Source organism: Rousettus aegyptiacus, unplaced genomic scaffold (assembly GCF_014176215.1).
Source record: "Rousettus aegyptiacus isolate mRouAeg1 unplaced genomic scaffold, mRouAeg1.p scaffold_m13_p_3, whole genome shotgun sequence".
Lineage (NCBI taxonomy): Eukaryota > Metazoa > Chordata > Mammalia > Chiroptera > Pteropodidae > Rousettus > Rousettus aegyptiacus.
The window spans coordinates 158,430,268-158,451,691 of NW_023416306.1; the positions used below are offsets into that span (position 1 = coordinate 158,430,268).

A 21,424-nucleotide genomic window follows, 5' to 3' on the forward strand; every position below is an offset into this window, starting at 1 on the left:
CTTTCATTAGTCCTTGCACTGCATGACTGCAGTGGCACTTGAGAAAAGAGAAGATGTTTTTCCTCCGTTTTGGAAAATACGAAAGGATAAAATAAAGCGTAGGATTCTGGGACCAGGGAAAGAACGATTCAGAATTTTGTTTCTGGTTTACACATGTTACAACGCAACCCATGATGGAATCTCACATCTTCTCCAACTTTAGACCTCAGTTAGGCAGAGTTTACAACTTTGGAAAGACTGGCTTCTTAAGCTCTTCTAAAGTCTGTTCCCAAGGGCAGAGCATGTCTTTTTCCTTCTCTCAGTCAACCATATCTCTACAGTATTGGTTTGTCATTTAGACAGGGTCCTTGCAGGAAACATGAATATACCTCGCGTTGAATCTTTTGGTGAAATTGTACTAAAGGGGCCATGTACAAAGGTGTGTGGACAAAATACAGGGAAGCAATGCTAGATGGGGCGGTAGTCAGGATAGAGACACAGAGCAACACACATACTACCCCTAAAGTGCCAATGGAGTAGATGCAGAAGACAGAGCCAGGGGAATATACACCCTGAATTTATTCTCTGTCTTTACCTCCAACTCCTACAGGTACTACCCATCACCAGAACCAACCAGATGCCAGTGACAAGATGCCTGTTTATGCAGCCTGTAAAGATCAGCCTTCTGAGGCACAGCAAGATATTTAGAGTATCTGGTGAGTATATTTTCATCTCCGCAGCCACTGCTGACAAGGCTGGGAGCCCTGTGGATGTCTTGATTACTGGGCTGAGTAGATCCCTAATTCTGAACTTATTACACATCCACCAGAGCCCCAGAAGTTGATAGTTTGGCTTGGGTAAGCTATTCTCTTGGAGTCAAAAAGAAAGAGTTTGAACTAGAGCTCTTTAATCATTTCCAGTGAATGTTTTATGGGAGTGTGCTAGTCTTAGAAGCCCTCCCCTCTCTAGACCTGTTATCAGCAGAGCTCTGCCCTGCTCAGTGTTGTAGGAGACTGACCTCTACTGATTGCATCTTAGGACTCCTTGACTTCTAGCTTCTGGTTGAGGTTTGGTAATGGGAAGTTCTGACAGTGGACATATGCTTTTTGTTTGTTTGTTTCCTACAAATGAGTAAACTCTAAGAAGTTAAGGTCTGTGTTTCTCCTTTGTTTCTTTCACAAAACCTCACAGAATAAGGCTATATGTGTTACAATGAAGAAATATTAAATAATTGATTGGCTGGAGGTTCATAAGTATGTCCGAGCTTATATCCCAAAGCAAATCTCAAAGTCAATTATGAATGGTGCTGCAGGCAGAGATTTATTTCCCACTGTTATTCATTCATTCGACAAATATTAATTGACATCCTCATCTATTCTGTGCCATTCTTAGTACTAGGAATTGCAGATGCAGTGGAGAATGATGCAGACAGAGCACTTGGCTTGAAGGCATCTTGGAGAATAACATGGTGATGAGAGCTTGGGTTTTGGAACCAAGCCAGTGTGGGTCTGGTGGGTCTAATTCAAGGCCTGGTTTTGTGTGATGCTGCTGTATGTATTATATATAAACTTAAATAACTTTCTAAAAACAGTTTTCTCATCTTTAAAAATGGAGATGTTAATATTTTATAAATCGTTTGTGAGAATTAAATGAAAGAAGCCAAATAAACCACTTAATGACAGTGTTGGGTACATAGTGAGCAGTCAATAAATATTAACTGCTATGATTGCTGCAGTGCACTGCATGAGGAGATTAAAGGGCATGAAAGGGTATTAATGGTGCAACAGAGTAGCACTGGCCTCAGAGCTGAGTGATTTCAAGGGTTCGAAAAGCCATTTGGAAAAGAGAAGGGATGAACAAAAAACCTTCTCGGCCAAGTAAGAAAATGTCAGAGTACAAGGCAATATCGAGTATGTCATGGTGTTTGTCACTGGAATTTGCCCATCAGCCCAACTTTCACCACCCTGTGCTGGGATCCTGTGGTGGGTGTGGACTGGGGAGGAAGGTAGCAGAACCCTTCCTGCCTCTCTAATAAAATGAACTCAAGGGAGGAAGAGAGACACATCCTTCCCAACTCCTGGCCTTTCGTGCTTTCTCGTGTGGAAACACTGGGACTCAGAAGGAGAAGATGGGATGCAGCAGATTACAGAGAGAGCTGTAGCTGCGCAGTGGGTGAAAATTCTAGTGGAAGGGTGAGCCACCACTGCCCAGATGAAAGGGAAAAGAACAAGAGAAGAGGGAACAAAAACCAGTCATCATTCGGTGCCTGTAATGGACTGGCCCGTGAATATAGAAAAGCCCCCTGGGGGTGGATAGAAACATCCTAGGGAGTGGAAATTACTAAAATATTGGGGTCAAGACCTCTCAGAAGCAAGAGAGGCCCATTCCATGTCCCCATTAATGATTCTTGATCATCTAAAAAAAATTTTTTTTAATGCAAAACATAATTTCCAAAGTCGTAGAATAGAAATAATTCTTTTTAGTATATTAATAATAATGTAAAAATAATTTTGCTATTCACAAAATAAGTATAAGATTTGTAAAAAGCAATAATTCATAGTGTACAATCGTGATGAGGTTATAGGTTTAAAGTATCCTTGCTTTTAGTCCTGGCAGTGCCTCTCTAACATCAAAACTCCAACTTGGAATTTCTTTATGAATAGGAAACTCGCACTAAGTGGTCCTCCTTGCATTCTCTGCCTTCTCCTTCCCCTATGCCAGGAATGAGCCCTAATCGTGGTGCTGTAAGAGATGGTGAGAGCAAGAGCAGCCATAAATTTAGACCACGTCGGCCTGTGCAATCTCCCACTACACATATGGTAGCCTGTAATAGAGTAAGTGTTTAATATCTCTACTCTCTTGACCCTCGTTTATTTGGGAAATAAGCATTGGCTCTTACCCCATCACTCTCCTGACACTCTTTTCATTAATGTCATGAGTGACCCATTAATTGGCAATGGTATTCACTTGACCATTTTAGTCAGCTTTGGTGCTCTTCTTTCCTTTCGCTTCCTTGGGTACCCTTATATATTCATGATCTTCCTATTTAATTTGTCCTACCTCCTCCTCTACCCTTTCACTGTGAGTCTGCATTGTCCAGAATTCTATCATGGGTTTTATATTGGTCCAAATCTCTGCTATTTTTTCTATTTAAACCAGTGACTAAAACTCCTCTATATATAACTCCCATATCCACGTTACATCTCCAAACTCAATTTTCTCCTGAACCCCATACTCACATATCCAACCATATTTGCCTACTAAGTTTTCTTTCCCCCCCCTGGAGTATAGCACATTCCACAAATATTTTGCCTAAACGAATTAACTCCTTGCATTTTTACTCTTCTCCATACACTTGGAGATATGTTTAAGACTTCGCTGTCACACTCCACAGTCAGTTGCAACCATCGTAATGCTTTTCACAGTGCCTTTCAAATATAGCATTCTCACTGCTATTGTCTAACTTTTGAAATTGAGTTACTCCCAATGATCACCAAACTGTCCCTGGAATGATCTTCTAACAAATAAATATGACCATGTAATTATCCATCTTCAAAGACCATTTATTGTTGAGTGTTGACTCATAGTTGCCTTCAAAATTACATACCAACTCCTTACATGGGGATGTAAGCATGCTGGCATGCTATTTCCTTTAGATATAGTTCCCTTACTACTTTTATTAAGGGAATCTAAGAAAATGCCCAATTGTTTTCTATTGCCAAATTTCGTTTTTATCTTTCTCTCTTTTTTATCTTTCTCCCAAACATTTCTTTACAACATCACTTTGAAATTTTCCAGAATATATATAAATTCTTGGTTTCCATTTTAGAATCACCTGTTTGTCTGAGCCTAGCACAATGCCAGGCACATCAAATAAGGATGCGTTTAAATAACCAAATGAAGGAAAAATAGTGAAATGCTAGCTGGTAGTAATTTTCTGCTCCTGTTCCAGTTTTATGGGCTGATGGGCTTGCTATGTGATACTCCATAGCTTTGGTTTCTTCCGACAGAAAATGTAAGAAACAAGGATTTGTAAGGAAACAGCACTCTCCTTTGCGAGGGCAAAAAATGGAGAAAGCACCGGTATTCATCAGGAAGGCAGCGTGGTGTAGTAAATCTATGTGTCAGCAGAGAATTGTGCTTGATAAGGCAGTCAAGGATTGTTTAGTTAATAACCTAAGAACTTAGGGTCAATTCCCACTGAGATCCTCAATTGCCTTTGACCAGTGGACTGCTGCTCATCTTCATGATAGCTCTGATTTAGTTAAATATGTTAAAAATCATTAATTCAGGTAATCATTTTGCAGTATATGTAGATGAAACCATCATGCCATATGGCTTAAACTTATATAGTGATATATGTCAATTATTTTTCAATAAAACTGAAAAAAAAAAAAACCCAAATCTGTTAATTTAGCAATCACTTTACTATGCCTTTTTTTTTAAGGTTTGTTTTCTGGTTTGTTTTCCAAAGACAGTATATTATTAAAAAGAAAGGCATTCCTGTGTACACATAGGAATTCCAGGCTAACTGGGTTGTTGTGGATGGATGACAAATGATTGTAAACAAAAACAGTTACCTTTACTGGAACCTTGACCCATGAAGACCAAGAAATGTATTGTTCATTTAAAAGAAATTCATTTTGCTGTCATATTAGTTATGCTTGAAAGTTTGATATCCAGCAGAGATTTTTCAGGGACATGCTGTTCTGGGAACAGTGAACATGTTAATACAGGCAGATAGTAGACCTGTAGAACAGACCTTAATCAGCTTAGAAAATTTAGTGCAGTGGTGGGAAGGAGGGGAAATGGGAGGATGGGAGGAAAAGAGAGCGAGAAAGAAAAGAGAGAGGGGAAAAAGAGGGAAGGAGGGTGAGGGAGAGGGGGAGAGATTTTCACACTGATTTTTTTTTTCTTTTTAAGAATAGTTTTAGGACGCCAACCCTTATGGAAGTTTGAGCTATTTTTAATTGTTGCCAAATTTTCATTCCCTGTCCTGTGAGAGGATTATATATCCACACCTTGTCAAGAACTGTGAAAGGTCTGAGGTTTTACCCTCCTTGCAAGCTAACAATTTAGCCTGTCACACTTTCATAGATGCTGTCAGAACACACGAGATTCCTGGTTCAGAGACAGAGGGCGTTATGACTCACATCCCATCAGGTAGAATGAGCTTCATGTTTACATCCATTTTACTTCCCACCTTCTCCAAGTGTGACAGAAGCAATGAAGAGATGGTCCTAGTTGATGGTGCACACACAATGGATTCATGTTCTAGCTGAGAAGCTCTGAGGTTAGTGAACCCCCAATTTTATACAGGACTGCTAGCAAATCTGCCCCATTTTTGCCCTAGAGGGAGACATCCTTACTCCCTTGCACAGCAAACAAATCTGTCTACTATCCTGGAGGGAGACAGATTCTTTGTCTTCAAAGAATATTTACTATACTTGAAAAAATAGTTCTTATCTATACAAAGATTTTCACAATTGTTTTTTCCAGAGCTTTAAAACTTCAATATACTAAAACTTTGCTCAAGCAATAATGTTGCAATGTATACCAATAAAAGATAAGAGTAGTATATATATCATGTGATGCCTTTCAGTTTGCAAAATACTTTCCTATGCATTATTGTGCTCAACAAAGCCAAATTTGTCTCACATTTATAGGTATTATTAGATCAATGTTGGTAGAAAGAGGGCCTATAATTATTATCACAATCATATATATTAAAGTGGTAAAGCTGGAAATCAAAGTTCTGGGAGATGTAATAAAGTGTGTGTGTGTGTGTGTGTGTGTGTGTGTGTGTGTTTCTTACCCAGTCACTGTAAAACAAATGTTATAAACTATCTATATATTTATGTACTGTTGGCTTTCTGGCACTGTTTTTAACCATCATTATTAAAACTGCATCACAACAGCAGAGGGATGTAGATGTGATTTAGAGATTAAAAAATAGAGGTGCTAGATTTAAAAACTTAAATATGAAACATCGGAAATAGAAAATGGAATTAAAACATACTAAAATCCTATCTCTAGAGGTGAAATTCCAGAGAGAACTTTTTTGCAAACCGGAGGCATTTCACAAAGGTGGTACTAAGAAGCTTATACTTATCCTTGAGATTTTTCTTTCTCTTTCCTTGCAATAGATTACAATCAATCATGAAAGAAAGACACGTAGACCATTAGTTTTGGAAAGGCCCTAGAGAATCTTGCAGCTCAGTGAATCTCAAACATTAGCGTTTGCCACTGGCATCAATTGAAAATTACTGAAATCAATAAACATATAGAAGCCCAGGACCTCGCTAATCATGAATCCGATTTCTTAGATCTAGTAATCATGATGCAAACTAGTTCTGAGGACTGCTGTTCTAAATTAACTTTATAGATGAAGACAGCTTTAATTTATAAAATCTCCAGTCATTTTTTGTTCCTATTCATTTCCATTGCTACTACCCTAATCTCAACTTCAGTTACCTGCATATCTAAAACAGTCCCTGACAATAGATGTTATTAGATAAATATTTATTAAATTAATGAAAGTTTGTCTTTTGATTTGGGATCATTTTCAATGCTGTGATCATTTCACCTCCAATCAGTCTATGGTATGCTGCTGATTAATATTGTTTTAAAAATTAAATAAAATCTTATTTATCCATTTGAAAGATGAGAAAACTGAGGCCAGGAGAGGTGAGGAATCTTCACGTCTTTTACAGAGGATCCTGGCAGAGCTGTTGCCGGAATTAAGAAATAGCATGTTCACGAAGACATAATTCATGAACACTTCATATAACTTGGATATATACAACTACTGTGCATCAAGAAAAATGAAATGACAGAGAGAGCATGGAACGTAGAGGGTATGGAAAGCAATGTGTTATAGTGGTTAATTTGACAGAGCTTAGAAGTGGACTTCTGGGTTCGAATCCCGCCTCTACCACATATGGCCTGTAGTAGTATGAACTCAGTATGTTTATTATTCTCTCTAAATCACATTTCACTTATCCATAAAATAATAATAATGTTTTATTTCAGGGTTGTTATCAGAATTAAATAAAAATTAAGTACAAATGCTTGAAAGATCATCTGCAAAATAGTAAAGTCAACAAATTTTACTTAGTATTAATCTTATCATCATCATTATCATCATCATCATTGTCATTAGCATCCAAATATTTTAGGAGATCACGTTTTGCTAAGCTCAGGGTCAGACAAGGACACTGTGTTTATCAATAGCACTATGAACTCTTCTAAGGGGTTATCATTTCAACCAAAAATTAAGGGAAAAGGTATCCAAATACATATAACAAAGAATAGGGGAACAAATTCAAGTTGCCTAAACATATTTGAACAAGTGGTTTTCTTTTTGCTAAAGTAGTTTCTAACGTGCCTAGACTCGGTTCTCTTGCCCAGGAGTATCTGAAAGGATGATAAAATCCCTGGCAGTAATTATTCATAAATCTATACATTTAAATATCTGTTCATTTAAAAAAGTATGCCAGTGTAGTTATCTGTGTACACAGACTCTGAGATTCTTTGAGTTGGAAATTAGGATACATCTCTTCTGCATATGAGTATAATTGCATGCAATGCAGTATAGAATTTAAGAAAATGTTATATTCATAAGCTCTTATCAGATTAGCCTTGTGGCAACTTGAATTGTTTCTTTTGCCCTTCCTTGTCACTGTGAGCCATTCCATTGACAGAAGTACACAAATTAAGAGGCATCAGTAGAATTGTAAACTGGTTTACTGAGGTTGTAAATAGGCATTCTGTTGTTCATAAAACTTCATTGGCATTAGAAGGATCTCACCATTTATCTAGTGCATTTCCTGACTGTCCAGGTAAGGTCTTGGCAGCTGCATGGTCAGACACTGTCAGGAAGATTAAGGGCTCAGGAAAAGAAACATCCCTTTCTTGTCATACGACTGTACATCTCAGCTAGTCTCTATAGAGACTATGGTAAAGAACACTAAAACATTTTAGTGGATCATATGAAGAATAACTTTAATTTGGAAAACATGCTGCTTTAAAACTATGTAAATATTGTACCTAAATGTAACAACAATAATAAAAATGTATCAGTAGGGCTTACTGTGTACTGAGGACTATGGGAGATTCTTTACAGGAATTATTTTACTTAGTCTTCCAGGCAATGCAAGAGGTAGATAGTGATAATATCTTCAATTTACAGAGAAAGACAGTGAGATACAGGGAGAGCAAGCAAGTTGCCCAAGATATCTACCTAATAACAGAGTAAGGATTTCAACTGAGGCCATTTGTCCTCAGAGCATTAGTTCTTCAAAATAAACTCTATACGATATTTTCACTCATATTAACTGTGCAATTGATAAGACATCTATAGTTTTTGATATTACTTCGTTTCACTTAGTACCGATATTAGAAAAGTATTGATTGTTCAGGTAGTTTCTTATAATATTGTGTTTGTCAGGATAGGCTAAGTGGTGCCGTGGTAACAAATAAATCCCCAAATCTCAGTGACTTGTCAGAAAAATGGTTTATTTCTCACTCACATTATAGGTCATGTGACCCTTCTTGTTTATTCTCTTCAAGTTATGGCTTATGGTCTGAACTACTTCTGTCTTACAACCGCATCGGGCAGAAGGTTTTTGTTTCCAGCGCACAGATATGAGAAGGATAGCATGAAGGATACACACCAACTTTTAACTGCCTTTTTCGTTCGTATTCCCATTGATGAGATTTCAGACACACAGTGTCAATCTAACTCTAAGAAGTCTGGTGGATATTGTTTTCCTGTGTGAAGAGAAAGAAGAGACACTGTGGAAAATACATTGTATGTTTCTCCATAAGCGTCAGACCACAGCTCGTTTTTATTCCATTAATTCCTTTCTTTAATTCAAGCCTGCTTCATTGCACAGAAGAAAACTATAGAAGAATGTGACTTCTGAAGGTACTATTTAATAAAATTTTTAAATCAATAGATTTCTCAAACTGTGTTGGGACCATAAATAGATATGCTGATTTGCACACATAAGCAGGCATACATCGGAGATATTGTGGGTTCAGTTCCAGACCACTGCAATAATGTGAATTTTGCAACAAAGTGAGGCACACAATTTTTTTTATTTCCCTGTGCATATAAAAGGTGTGTTTACACTATGCTGTAGTTTATTAAGTGGGAAATAGCATTATGTCTAAAAAGACAATGTAAATACCTTAAGTTAAAAATACTTTATTGCTGAAAAATGCTAACAATCATTTGAGCCTTCGGCGAGTCATAATCTTTTTGCTGGTGGAGGGTCTTACCTACAATTTGTAAAAATCACATTTGCCAAGTGTAATTGAATGAGGTATGCCTATAATAGAATATCAAGGTCTCAATAACATCATATGTTATTATTAAAACTTCTGTGTGTGTTTTAAATTTGAAAATTGGAAATCTAGTTAACTAAAGTCTTAGATAAGAAAAATGTGGCTTGGTTTTAATGACTAGTTTCTACTCTGTGTGTGTGTGTGTGTGTGTGTGTGTGTGTGTGTGTGTGTCCTTTCCCTACTACTGTAGTTAATTGGAGCCAGCAAGTGTACTCTATTTTCATTTACCCAAAGTAGTTTTCTCTTTTACTAAGATAGTTGCATTATTAAAGCAGGGAGGCATGAAAGATAAGCTGTTTATGAAGAAACCCTTTGTTTTTAACCATCTTTTCTTCCCACCTACACTCTAAACCAGGTAGAACTTACCCTTCCCTGCTCTGTATCTCCACTGTATCATGTTCATTCTCCTATCAGAGCACTTCATGTAGTAATAATGGGTAAATCGAAGCATGCAAGACGAGCTGTGCATATAAGTGCAGAGTAGGTGGATATATATTTAAGTATGGATGATAGTGCTGGATTCAAAGCATTAGGAGTCATCAGTTTATCTGTGATGGTTGAAGTCATCTGTGTGAATGAACCCACACAAGGGAAGTGCATGCATGGATATGATGAGTTCGGGAGGAAGTGAGAGCTGGTCTAGATTTCTACTAGAAATGAAGCAGTTGAAATGAGGAAGTAGAGTTATATAAAATGACAGGTCAGGGAAGAATAACTTGTGAACGTAACACAGAACGAGATAAAACAACAGAGCTGTTAAGTTAAAAATCTATGTCAGTATTGAGGAAAGCAATCTTAGGAAATTAGTAAGATTACTTTTTTCCTGCACAGTAATATTGAACTATTGAGACAAATTTTGTGAATTCTCTTTTCTTTGGGAATCTGTCTTCTTTTTAAAAAGTAACAATTTAAATAGTATTTCCTTGCTTGAAATTCATCACATTGCTTTTCATTATAACTTTTTCTTCTCCCATGTTGCTCCAGAAATGCAGATACTTGAATGTATTGCCTCTGCCTAGTAGAGCTTATTTTTCAATTTACATAAATAAATAACCTGCCAAAACTAATTACTTCTCTTCAAAATCTAAATACATTATTTCTCCTCTTTTTTCCAGTCTGTCTTGTTTTAATTATTTTCACATCAGTTGTCATTTTACAAGCTGGTTTAGACTAAAAAGGGATAATCGGATGTGTCTTACTGTTTTAATTTGGCTAATTAAGATTGCTGCTTTTGTCTGGGTATCTGGAGGCATACATTTACAGCCTGTTCATAGTTTAGACTGTTGGGTGGGGGAGTGAAGTCAAGAAAAAAATTCATATATATTTATTCATAGTTATATTTATATATTAAATATAATCTACTGTTTACTGGCTTTCTCAACCTTGTTCTCCAGTTGCCCAAACAACCCGATAAGCAAGTCAAGGAAGGCAGGTCGAAATATTCTTCACCCTTATAGTTCTTTATTCCAGAACAAAGAATGTCTCAAATATTGCACGTGAGATTTCTACATACTCCTCGTGGTTTGAATCAAGAAAATTGTGAACACAGCACATGACTGCTCTGGAAAGCAGATGGTTAGTTGACTAACCACACAATTCATGGTATGTAATTGCCTGGTTGTGAGGAAAATTGTACAGTGGCACCTGGAAAGTGTATAGAAAGAAAGAGCAGGTGGAAAAAATAGAATCCTCTTTGCATCATTACTGCATTCGAAGTGCTTAATTTTGTGTTCTTCAGAGTAGTGCCAGCTTGGATTTATATAACATACTATCTTCCAAATTGATCACAGATTTTTTTTGCCTATTTCGTCTAATTTATCTTTACCACATGATTGTATAAAAGCAATTGACCATCTTAAAATTCTTATTACCAATGGGGCGACCAAAATAGAGTGAATTCATTACTGACCACAAATCATGCAGTTAATCAGACCTCGTGTTCTATCTAGGAAACTAAGCTATTTCTTAAAATTTTTAATGATCCAAAGAGACAGATGTTCTGCTTCCAATTGTAGATACGTACATAAACACATACACACATATACGTATATATATATCCGTATATATATCCATATATATACATATACATATATACTTTTTTTCTCCTTGAGTGTAATAGAAGAGACGTACTTTTTGAAGGACAGGTTTAGGAAAAAGAAATTATATTTAGCCCGATTCCCTAAATTACACAAGTAAAGCCTACTGTTTACTGTTTAGGTGAGATCTCTTTAATTATAACAACAGTTGCTATAGAAATCCACCAAAATGGTCAATTTACACGTTCCTCTGACATTTAGTTTATGAAATGATATTTTAATTAATTTTATGCTTTTATCTTAGATACCATATTTCTTGATTTTACACAAAACAGATCTTCCTTTTGTACCTTCTTTGCAGGTACATCATAGGACATTCTTTATATTAGGTGATGCTTGAATGGCAATCTTGGCATTTAGGTTCAAATTAAAGTTGCTTTTTCTTAATATATCAAATAAATAATAATAATAGTGTTTATTGAGCCACTACCACATGACAGGCCTTATTCTTGGTGATTTCTAGGTATGTTCTCATTTAAACCTTAGATAGATCTATAAAGCAATATTATTATGATTACTATCATCATAGTTTTATGCATGAGCTACCTGAAGCTCAAAGGAGTTACTTGACTTGACAAGGCTCACACATTTAATAATTTGTGCCGTCAGAACCTGAACTCACACTGTCAGAAGCTGAAGCCCCTGACCTCTGCCACGCTGCCTTCCATATGCTGTAGTGCCCAGGATCCCAGGATGGAACCTGTGATTGGCATATTCAGCCAAAGAGTTAGAAGAACCAAATGAAATGCTCTTTTTTGAAAAGCGATAGATTCCGTGAGATTCCTATATCTAGCATTTCTTTCTAATTACAATCAAAGAGAATATTCTCTGGCCATTTAAAAAAATTACTTTTTAAATAAAACTTAAATGTGTCCTCCCACTCATTTCTTCATTGTCTGTGGCTTCGGATTGCACAGTGTTCCTTGGACTGTGAATCCTAGAGGTAAAGAATTTTTATAAAAAGGTAAAATCTTTGTTTAAAAGATTTTTAAAAGATGAAATAAACATGTAAAAGACTTTATATCATTATTAATAAGGGAATCAGAGAGACATTAAAAAAATTAAAGACGCATAAATTTATATTAAGTAAAGCAATGTTGAAATAAATTTACAAATAGAAGACACCAGCTTTTTCTACAAGGGAAAAAAAGGTAAGTAAATTGAACCCCACAGCCCACTCCAACAGAATCTATTTGCATTTCTGTAGACAAGGATTATTATTTTGTGCAGCTATCCATGGTCTACAATTTATAGAGCTGTAAACATCTCAAAGGCAGTGAAAAGCTAGAATCAGATAACCAAAAAAGAGGTGCTCTACAGTTCATAATTTTCTTACACTGATTGAACCTGAATATTGAGACACCTGAGGCTGCCTACATGCAAATAGAAGAGATGAGATTACTAGTACAAAACTCATCCAACAGAGACTTATGTCAAAGCCATTTTTGTTTTATTTATTATATTGTAAACAGAGTTTTAAATATGTGGTGAGATTTATCAATCTTGCTATCATTTGCATTTGAAAATAATCATATGGAAGGGAAAATTTAAGGATTTAAAGATTCATTAAGGATTACTTCCACAGGAGTTAAAAAAGCAGATGCAAAGAGATTGCTGAAAAATAAGGGAGTTCTCACTATAGAGAATTTATAGTGAGTATGAAAACTGCAAGAGAAAGAAAAATGTCAAAGTGTAATTTGGATGATAGATATATATCATCAAGGCTTATGTGAGACATAATTGCATCCATGGTCTTTTGAGGACATTTATCTAAGAACAAAGGCGAATGGTCTTGATTAAAAGTTCAGCTTTAGCATTTTTTGGTACACTATTACCTGTTGGAAGATCATCGGGTGGGTCATTAGAGGATGTCTGGCAAATAGGGGAGAAAAGGGGGTAATTTATGAGGCAGAATGTGGGGTTGTGCTTTGCTGATGCCTTTGAAATATGAAATTAATAGATGACATCGTAGTGATGTTTACAACATGACGATAGTAAATATAGTGATTTCTGTGCTATCTTTTCTGAATATGTCACATGAGGTAGAAGAGTGGCAAAGCTTCAGATCTGTAGTACTTTTCTATTGGCAGCTTCAACAGTCTTAATGTGCAAAGGGGTGAGGATGAGAACATCTTTATCTGAGAATCTCACATGGATCATATTTGATTTTCTGGACCTGTCACTCTGCCAACAGGATTGTCAAGTTTCTCACTCATAGACACAGAATCAATTTTCTAGAGAAGTGGGATAGAATTCTGACCATAAACTCCTCTTATTAAAAGAAACTAAATATTTTTCTTTTAAGGATATGAATATAATAGTAACATGTATAGACAAATATAATTCACACAGCTATATTGGTAAAAAAGATATTTGTAACTCTACTTAAAGCAGCTGCTAATAAATATATTGTGTAAATGGCTCGAACAGTTAGATCATCTTAAATTCACTTTAAGACACAATATACATTTGATATTTAAGTGAGGTTTACAGGACCCAGTAATATTTTTAGTGCCCAAGCATGGCAAATTGGCTTTATTTTTGAGATATTACTTTCTGCTGACACTGATGAGATAAACAGTAGCAAAGAAATCTTTCTGTGTCAAGCGCCACACCAAGTCTGTTTTTGGTGCAGTTTGGGCAGAGGAGGGATGATTTTGACCATCTCATTTCACCTCACTTCTCCAGAATTATTTTCAGGGATAGCCTTTAGAAATTGAAATCATGTATTAGTATGCTTCCAGAATATTCTCTTCTTCTCTGGGGACAATGGCAAAGGAGAAAATCTGTCTACATGCACTTAAAGATGTAAATATTTTAACAGTTCTCTAGTTTGAAAACATTACCTTAAAAAAATGAAAGGTCTTACACCATTTTATTTCTCTCTATGGTTTTCAGTGAAAAACAGCATTATTTTTTAATTACTTGCATCTTCAGATTGCTTGTTACTTTCACAGGCTTCCACTTCAGAATCCCTTTCAGCATGTAAATGCCTCCAAGATGCATCCCATCCACTCTACTCAGTACTCCACTCTCCCAAAAGAAGGGGTGAACTGGGAAAGGGATGCAGGAGTGGAAAATTCCATACGTGACCACCAAGTGATATGGCAAGGTCAAGTCGGCTAAGTTGGGCAGTCTCCAATACAAGCTGTTTGCAGTATATCCTGTCTTGGATTTTTCTATCATGTAAGCTTTTTCACCTTCCACTAGCTATGCAAGTCACCTCTGAGTCACATCTGAAACCACTTTTGCTTACTTCAGTTTTTTTTTTTTTTAATGGATTTTATTGTACTTGTCATGTTTGAAAATGTATTGCTATTGTTCAAAGCTTTTAGACTATGCACAGAAAAGGTTTGCAAAATGGAGTTGTAGCTGTTCTGGAGGTATTCAATCTTTGGGATTTCATACTGGCTTTTAGAAATCTGGCTATTGACTAGCCTTCTTCGATAAAGCATTCACCTAAATTCACTGACTAAACACAATTCTCACAACATAAGCAAAGTTTTACAATGTAAGTAATATCTCACTTACTAAACACAACTCTTACAAAAGGCTACTTTCATAAGGATTGAGAATATTTCTTAAGGGTTCATAAAATCCCTAGTAATAACAAAAGGTTCTTACCATCTTTGGTTTGTGAGATAAAGCATTTTATAAATAAAAATATCCATCCTGGTGACTGTTAATAGTCACAGCATGACCATTACAACTTGCCTGATTTTCTTCTTTAAAAGACATCTTAACCTCTTGTATGCATTAACTGAAGGTAAAACAGCATTTTTGTGAATAGAAACCTTCTTGAGGTATTTAAGAAAATATTAAAGTAAAAAGCATGGAATATTGAACTATATATCTTACCTATATTCTCCTTTGTGTGAGTGCATGGCAAGCAGCAAGGAAATTACATTTAGATTCACGAACATGTGGGTAGGAATTCTTCCTGGCTTTGTAACTTTTATTGATAATATTACATGAACTTTAACTGAATTTACTGTATGAATTCACTTTTTAAAATGTTTCCTTCTGCATTAAATGGGAAGAGTTATGTAGTTTTTGATGTCCTTAAGGTTGATAGAGGTAAACTGAGGGCATATATTAATTAGCCCAATACCCAGGAGGAAGTCGCTACTCAATAAAAGACTAGTCAGTCTGGGACATGCCCATAGGGAAGAACGGTGGTGGTGGCTATGTGTAGGGATGGCCGCCAGGCCCCTCAAAGCGCCGAGTAAAGCTTTCCATATTTCTAATTGTAATAAAATTTACTTTAATGTTATTCTGAAGAAGAATTTTTTGGAAATAGTATAGAATAGTATTACTTTATATGGTTGTCACGATTTTTACATTATGTATTTTATTCTATCTCTTACCTAAATACTGCATTAGAACCTCTCATAAAAAGATTCATTGGTACATTCATGCTATAAGGTAGTAAATCTACTGGGTGCTTGCAGACCAGGTGATTGAACATTCGAAGATCTTATGCAATATCCGGGTTTTGTGAGTGGTACTGATGATAGAAATATGAGCTGAAAAGAGTTGTATGAGGCAAAGCTCAAAATTTATCCTAGTTACAAGCAATTGGGGGGCAGTTTGGGTGTGTGGTGAGGATTGGATTGTAAGACTACATAGAGGGTCTGAAGGCAGGGATGTTTGCTCACCTGGGGAACCCTGTGGCAGATGCTCTTGTCTGTGCATAGCCACACCCGCTTCATCTGTGCTAACAGAGTCTCAATTTTGAATGGACTGGAAATGTGCTTAGCTATAGGCACTCGCTGATGCTTCATCCTCCTTTCCCAGCAGATGCATCTAGAGATGGATGTGTGACACTGTTGTGATTATTGAGATCTAACCCAATATCTGCTAGAGAGTCGATGGGGAAGCATTTTGCTTTCCTGACAAGAATTCAGGGCCGGCGCTGCCCCCTCCCTATGTTTTCTCCTGCCTTGAACAGTGCTACAATTTTGGGGGGAGCCGCAGCTGTTTTGCAGCCTTCCTCCACCAGCATAATGCTGAAAGGCAGCCTGCAGAGGTGGAAAGAGTAAAGACATATTAGTCCTACATGGATTCGCAGAGATACTGAAACAACACCAGCAACTGCCTACTCACAGGCTGATGGTATTTGAGGACAGGAAAACTCATTTTTCAAAAACTCTTGTTAGTTGGGTTTTCTGTTAAGTGTATGTAAAAGTAATCCTAAATTATATAGATTCTCTGGTGTCTTTCTGATTTTTTACTCAGCATTATTAAAAAAAAAACATAAAGGCACTTTATAATTAGAGGAAAATTCACAATCTGTGCTTAGATGGAGACATTTATTTGACCATCACAGTAGACTTCAGGAATAAGTTATTCTGTCAATTCTTAGAAAAAGAAATGTAAAATGTGTGACATTTGGGAAATTGATCAAGTGTTCCAAAACTAAAAATGACAGAGGTGAGATGAAACTTGGATTTTCCGATGCCAAGACCAGTGTTCTTTCTCTAATACTCTATTGATTGCTATCATGTATTCTTATCATTGTTGGGATGTCATGGTAGTATAGAAACATCAATCTTATGTCTAACTCCTGTTTTTATTCATTTATTTATATTTTTAATTATATATTTTGGAATTAAAAGGCTACTTCTGGCTTTCTGAACATCTTCCTAGGAAGTATATATGTTAAAGGAAAATGGAATTCTATTTCGATAGGTTACAAGAAACATTTGTAGGACTATTTCTGTCTTGTACATTTGAGAGTCAAGGGAACATAAGAGAAAAATGAAGTGGAGCTGAGCCATTCAAGGAATAAAATTTCTGCAAAGGACATGCACTAAAGTAAGCAGTATAGTCTCTGTGACCAAAATAACATATTTATATCATAAAGATAGTGAAATAGACTTATTTATCAACAACAAAGTTTTGAAAGATATCTCAGGAACTCTGCAGTCATGCAGGGCAAACCCATTTAAAATTGGAAAACAACTTAAATCTGAAGGAGAATGCTAAATCAATTATGATACAGTAAAAGTTAATAAGATATGTTGATGGCCATTTACTATGTGCAAGGAAGTATGCAAGGCTATGAGAGTAATTAAGGTAGAAATGGTCATTATAGAGTTTACAGTTCATTAATTTTGTGCTATCAGGTGCATGATCTCTGTCACCATAAAGTTTTATCTTATTAGGTGCATACATATTTAGGGTTTTTATAATTTATTATCCCTTTATCATTTTAAATGTTCCTCTTTATCTTGTTATTCTCTACCTTGAAATCTGTTTTGTTTTATATTAATATAACCACTCCAGCTTTCCTATACTTACTGTTTGCATGGGTCATCTTTTTTTCTATTATTTTCTCTTTCAAATTTTTTGCATTTTTATATGTAAAGTGCATTTCATATAGAGAGCATACAGCTGGGTCATGATTTTGATCAATAAATTCTGACAATTTCAGACTTAAATATTATTTTATTTATATTTAATGTAATTATTAATGTTTTAAATTAAGCACAACATCTTGCTATTTGTTATCCATTTTTCCTTTTATTTTTTGACTACCTGTTGCTTTTTTCCAGACTTCATTGAATTTGTTGAATATCCTCTAATAACCCATGTTATTTGTATGTGGGGTTCTATACCTCCTATTATTTTATTGATGGTTTCTCAAGGGCAGTGGTTCTCAATCTGGGATGATTTTGTCCCCACCTCCCACTCTCACCCCTGGGTTTAGGCAATGTCTGGAGATATTTTTGGTTGTTAAAAATGAGAGAGTTAGGAGCTGCCACTGTCTTCGCATTGGTGGAGGCCAGGGATGAGGCTAAGAATCCAACAGTACATCAGAGAGACCTCTACAACAAGGAATTATCCCACACAAAATATCAATTCTGCCAAGGTTGGGAAACCTGGCCACAGTATTTTTTCTAAAAATGTTGGCATTAAAAGTTTAAATCTCCAGTGTTACTTCTCTTATAACACGGAACCGACATTACACAGCATCAATAATGTTGGAGCCAGGAGAAAAAGAACAATATTCGAATTTGAATTTCTCATGTTACAGATGAATGAACCCAGATTGATCGACTTGTCCCATCTGCTCTAGTGAGTCATTATGGAGACTTGATAAATATTAGTCATTGTTTTCTTCTTTTTTTTCCCAGAGGGTTATCAAAAGGAATGTATTTATCAGGTAACTAGTTGCTTATAATATATAAATTCTCAGAACAATTTTCTAGAAAAAATATAAATTGCCAAAAAATTGGATCAAGAAGTTTAAAATCTGAGACCAATTACGGCACTCCCTCAAAAAATTTAAATTGTAGATAGCTATTTCTATTTTATGCAAACTGTCCCACAGCAAATAAAAAAAGAAAACTACTCATTTATTATTATTATTTTTTATAATGGTAGTATAATCCCGTGTCTCAGTTTGAATCCTCTAGAAATAAGAGTCTAAGTCAAAACTTATATGCTAACGCTTGCTGGGTATATAATACCAAGGAAGCAAGAGTAAAAGAAAAAGGGAGAAGTGGGAAACATAGAAAGTAGAGTCAAGGTGGCATGCTACTGAGCTTGCCACACTTATCAATAAACTTATTAATACTGATGATTGCTTGATTGCACTGGCTCTCCCTAGACTGGCTGGTTAAATCTGCTGTCTGGGAGCAATCCTTCATGGGGAGGAAAAGCACTAATATATCTTCCCTGTCTTTCCCAGCTCCTGTCTCTCATTAGTTAAAGTCCTCTCCATGGGGCTCTAAGTTCTTGATACTTTCAGCTTCTTTTGGCAGCTGCTGGGTTGCTCAGAGCTTCTGTGAATATGGCCAGGTTAATTCTAAATGCTAGGGCTACTGCAGCTTCCAAGTTGGGGATTGCCAAGGCATGTTAAAACACGATACTCAGTCATGGAGGACAGGAGGCTGTTATGAAATGAGACAAGTTATCTCCATGGAAACCAGAGCTTAACAACCTTGGATCATCATGACCTGTCGCTAGGACCTTATGCAGTTCTAATGGTCAAAAAGCCACAAGACAAGTAACAACATACTCTTACTACAAGGGAACTTGACACAAAAATATTTCATGAAGTATAAGCAAAATGAACCTAATAGCAGAGTAAAAGTATATCATGATCAGGTGGTATGGCGGTTTAAGGAATGTCTGCATGTTCTTTGATACTTCTTCCATCCAGGTGTTTTGCTTTATGCCCCATTCCTTGAATTGAAGGGTAAAGGAGGAGGAGGGACTTGTGCCTCTTTTGATCACATGGTAAAAGTGAAGCTGCATTACTTTCAGGGCTAAGTCACTCCTACTTCTCGGGATATTTGCTCTGATGGAAGCCAGATGCCATGTAAGAAATCCCAACAACTCTGAGACTGTTATAATGGAGAGACCCATGTGGGTACACCAGTCAATAATCCCAGCTAAGTTCAGCCTTTCTGTCATCCGCTTAGACCTCAGACATGGAGTGAACCTTTTGGAACCTCCTGCCAGCTGAATATCACTCAGCTGATGCCACAAGGAGCAAAGAAATAACCCAACCAAGTCCTGCCCAGACTTTCAGCCCGCCAAATTCGTGAGTATGATAAAATGCCTGCTGTTTGCTGCTATGTTTGGCACGGCTTCTTGCTTATCAGTAATAACTGGAACAGGTGGATTTATTTCAGGAAAGATTGGTATACTGGTAACAAATTAAATAAGAAAATTCATAAGATTAATTGATGGATGCTGAGAAAATATTTAATGAAATACAATATGTAGTACTGATTTAAACAAGCATAGCAAACAGGCTAAAAATAGAAGGGAATATCAATGAATAAAATAGTTGTAACAACTATCAGGCAAATATTTCATAGCCATGATATATTAAGATACTTCCTCAACTGAGGTCTGAATGTTTATGTTCCCCCAAAATTCATATGTTGAAAATAGATGGTTACGGGACTTATCGTGGTGATCACATTGTAAGATATATAAATGTTGAATCACTGTGTGGTACACATGAAACTAATATAATATTGTATGTCAATTATAATTAACAAGTAAATTAATTTTTTAAAAGAAAAAAAACTTAACACCCAAGGTGATGGTATTGACAGGTAGGCTCTTCGGGAGGTGATTAGGTCATGAGGGTGAAACAAAATGCAAATTGTCAACGAACATTTGAAAAGATAGTAAACCTCATTAATAATTTTGTTATTATAAATTTAAACTTCAGTGATATACCATTTTTTACCTATCATATTTGAAAAATTTAAATCGTTGGTGATGGTTAGTGCTCATGAGGACTCTTATTTCCTTTTGGCAGAGATGTAAACTGCTGCTGGTATTTTGGACAGTGACTTAAAAACATTAAGTAAAAGAAAATGCAAATATCTTTTAACATAACTATACTACTAGTAATTTTCCTGGCAAAGAAAAGGATGGTAGATTGGAGAGTTCGGAAATATGTGGAAAGAAATTTTTTAAAGAGTTCTGTATTACTTGAATTTTTGTTGTAGTGAGCATGCATAGAAACATTTATTGAATAATTAAAAATTTAGCAATCCAGAAAACAAAACACACAAAAAGTGAACAACCTCAAAAGTCTGTGATGAAACACAAAAATTATTAGAGTGACAGTTCAGAATTCAGGTCGCTGGCTTCATCTTCTAGGGTTTCCTTGCCTCTCCACACTGCTGTGGGTTTTAATTGGTGTACATGCTTTTTCTCCTCAGTTCCCTTTGGCGGAATGGAAGACTGAGTTCATTTATATTATTGTACTAATGTAGTTTCTCAGCAAAAAGGATGTTCAAGTCCCTTCAGTTTTACAGAGAACAAAAACATTTTTTTTTTCTGTTGTTCTCCTTTTTCCTGCTGCTCATGGACCTTTTAACTAAGATAAAAACATTTTTTGTTTGTTTTGTTTTATGTCAGATAATGTTTCAATTATGTCACATTTTTTTATTCTGCCTTTGGTCTACCTTCCTCAGCCCACTCTGATCCTGCAGAATAATCTACAATGAGTGTTTTAACTGAGC

At 36.0% G+C, this 21,424-nt stretch overlaps 1 long non-coding RNA gene across 2 annotated transcripts in view; it reads left to right on the forward strand.

Annotated features, from left to right (window-relative positions):
- The first annotated feature begins 586 nt into the window (after positions 1-586).
- Positions 587-21,424, forward strand: part of LOC107506696 — a 35,738-nt gene continuing 14,900 nt past the window's right edge. The window contains exons 1-3 of one of the 2 annotated variants that reach the window (XR_004956314.1): positions 587-695; positions 2,701-2,813; positions 19,859-19,980. This is a non-coding gene — a long non-coding RNA (uncharacterized LOC107506696). Of the gene's footprint in view, positions 696-2,509; positions 2,814-19,858; positions 19,981-21,424 lie in introns of those variants that run through there. The other variant, XR_004956315.1, reaches the window with a different exon arrangement.